Below are 3,081 nucleotides of genomic sequence, written 5' to 3'. Positions count from 1 at the left end.
GCCTGCTGTGGCTGTTGTGAAGACTAGGGGCTTCAATGGAATGTTGGTCTGCAGCAGCGACTCAAGATCCCTTGGGGCCAGATGGTGTTCCATCCAGAGGTTCTGATGCCAGACAGCCCCTGGGAAGCATGTCAGCTTGTCATTAAAGGGCATTTGAACATCCTTCCTGTTTGTAAAAGGAGCCCACCCATTCTTTGGGAAAGACCTGGCCTGTGACACAGCTCTGCTGTTTAGCTCTAGTCTCTCAGCCTGACCACTCCTCAGACTTGGCCATGCTTGAGAAAGTCCTTGTGTTGGATCTGATCAGGAAGGAATGCCCTTCAAGATAATGTTGGGATCTGTGCTTGCAAGCAGAGGGGGATTTCACCACAAGACCACCAGCCATTAAGGAAGTGCTTAGCTCAGTGCGGGGTGGCCCTGGTCCTGAGAGCTCCTGATACTCCTCTGTAGAGTTTGGGTCAGCCACATGGGCAGATAGGCAGTCACACCACAGTTGTCTTGAAGATACCTGTAGTAAGCCCATGTATTTTCTCATTACCTCAAGCTCCATTCTTAAGGATAGTTAAATTATATGGCCTGAGAAGCTGACAAGCCTACCATGGGAACCTTTGCCAATTGCTTTAGGCCCAAATAAAGACTAAATACAAATGCAGTAGTGCTTTAAACAGTGAGGAAACAGTGAAGACAGTAGTCCCAGTCTAGAAGATTCTTCCCATGCAGAGTTCATTTATGGTTCATTCAAATATGGTGCACACAGTGCAGTTAATTCCAAGTATTCTCACTAGTAACAGTTGAGTATACTGGGAGGCAGAACTGTCTAAAACATCAAGATGAAACTCACTTGCCAGCACATTTATTCAGTGCTTAGAAATTAAACAGGAAGAAATCTTGCCAAGTCTTGGCCAGCATTTGGTATTGTCTGTATTTCTTACCCTAATGGCTGTACGGAGATATTTCATCATGGTTTTAATTTGCATTTTCCTAATGGCTGTTGGTGAATATCATCAGATTCTTATTTACCACCTGGATATCTTTTATTGGTAACAAGTCTGTTCAAGTTCTTTGTTCATTTTGAAGTGATTTTTTTCACTGTGGAGTTTACGATGTAAATGTAGGAATGCAGTCTTTGTCCAATGTGCTTTGTGGTGTTTCCCAGTCTAAAGTGCAGCTTGTCTTTTCATTTCTAATACTTCACAGAGCAGTTTGTAATTTGGTGAGGTCTGTTTTCTTACTTTATGGGTTGTGCCTTTTTGAGGTCACGTCTAAGAAATCCAAAGATTTCCTTCTGCGTTTCCTACTATTCCATGATTGACACAGTGCATGAGGATTCATGATCGTCTCCAGTTAACGTTTTCAACTCTGGGTGTCTGCCTTTTGTTTGTGTTTGAGGACATAGATGGATGTCTAATTGTAGCACCGTTCATTGAAGAGATTCATTTTCCAGAGTTTCCTTGACAGCTCTGTAGAGGAAGCACATTGGCATGGACTCCTGCTCAGACTCCACAAGGACCAGAACTTCTAGTAAGTCTTAATCCAGTGCTCTCATTCTTCCAGCTTTGTATTTCCTTTTCTGAATTGATTTTGACTTGTATTACGTTTACTTTTTCATGTAAATTTTAGAATCAGCTTATATATACAAAACTTCTCAGTTTTGACTAGCATTTCATTGAATAATAGACAAATTAGAGAGAAGCTTGGCACACTTAAAATATTCTTCCAGTCTGTGAACAGCTTGTTTTTACACCCTTGGTTTCTGTCATCAGCATTTTGTGGTCTCAGCATACATCCTGTACATTTCTGTTAAATATTTATTTTTGTGGAGTACTGTAAATGGTATTGTTTTTTCTGATTTTGGTTTATACTTGTTCATTGTTGGTATATAGAAATACAATTGGCTTTTGCATGTTGGTCTTGTATTTTGTGATATAACTAAAGCAATACTCAGGGAAATTTATGGCACTGTTTCCTCATGTTAGCGGTAAAAAAGGTCTACACGGCCTATATTGCTACTTTAAGAAATTAGAAAAGGGACTGGAAGAGTAGGCTTAGCAGTTAAGAGCGCTGAGTACTCTTCCAGAGGTCCTGGGTTCAATTCCCAGCACCCACACAGTGGCTCACAACCTTTGCTCCAGTTCTGATTCCCTCCTCTGGCCTCCATGGGTGCTGTACACAGTATGCATAGCACAGATACACATGCAGGCAGAACACCCATACACATAAAACAAATAAAGGAAACTAGAAAAGGATCAATTTAAAGTAATAAACAAATAGCACAGGCACAGCAGAAATCAGTGATACTAGGAAGAAAAAAATTAAAGCAAAAGCTTGTGATTTGAGAGGTTCAAGAAAATCCATAAGCCTCTGTTGAGACTCTGAAGGTGAAGGCAGGTTACCTTCTCAGAAAGATGGTGTCAGTACACTTTTACAGCATTAAAATTGTAACAAACACCAGGTGTGGTGGGGTGTGCCTGTAACCCAGCACTGGTGAGGCTAAGGCAGAAGAGGCTTCAGTTTGAGGACAGCCTGGGCTACATGGTGAGACTTTTGTCTCACAGTAAAACAACCCCTAAAGCAGAACAGTGAGACTGTGAACAACTTAAGATATAGTTGACTAGAGGACAAATTTCTAGGCAATACAGATCGTCTAAGTTCACTTAACAAATCGAACACCTAAGTAACTATGAAAGAAACTGACATTTTAGCTAATCTTTCACAAGGAAAACAAGATGTAGGTAACCTGAGTGGCATTACATATTTTTATAGGAGAATAAAACCCACTGCTTTGCACGCATAAGGGCAGCAATGTCTTGATTCCAAGCCAAAAAGCAAAAAAAAGTTCCATTACCCCCAGTGAACGGGAGTGTGTTTTGTTACCCTTGTGGCGGTGGGGAGTGAGCACCACAGCATTTTATTATGTAACTCAGGCTGTGGCTTGAACTCAAGATCCTTTTGCCTTCGGCCTTCTGAGTGCTGTGTATTGGCAACCCAAGATTTGAAAAGTTTCAACAAACACTTAAGACACACGTTCTCTTACATGGGCAGATAACAGACCAAATGAGATGTGTGCCAGGGATGCAAGGT

Source organism: Onychomys torridus, chromosome 1, assembly GCF_903995425.1.
Source record: "Onychomys torridus chromosome 1, mOncTor1.1, whole genome shotgun sequence".
Lineage (NCBI taxonomy): Eukaryota > Metazoa > Chordata > Mammalia > Rodentia > Cricetidae > Onychomys > Onychomys torridus.
The sequence above is the reverse complement of the archived record's forward strand: the minus strand, read 5'-3'. Positions refer to the sequence as shown.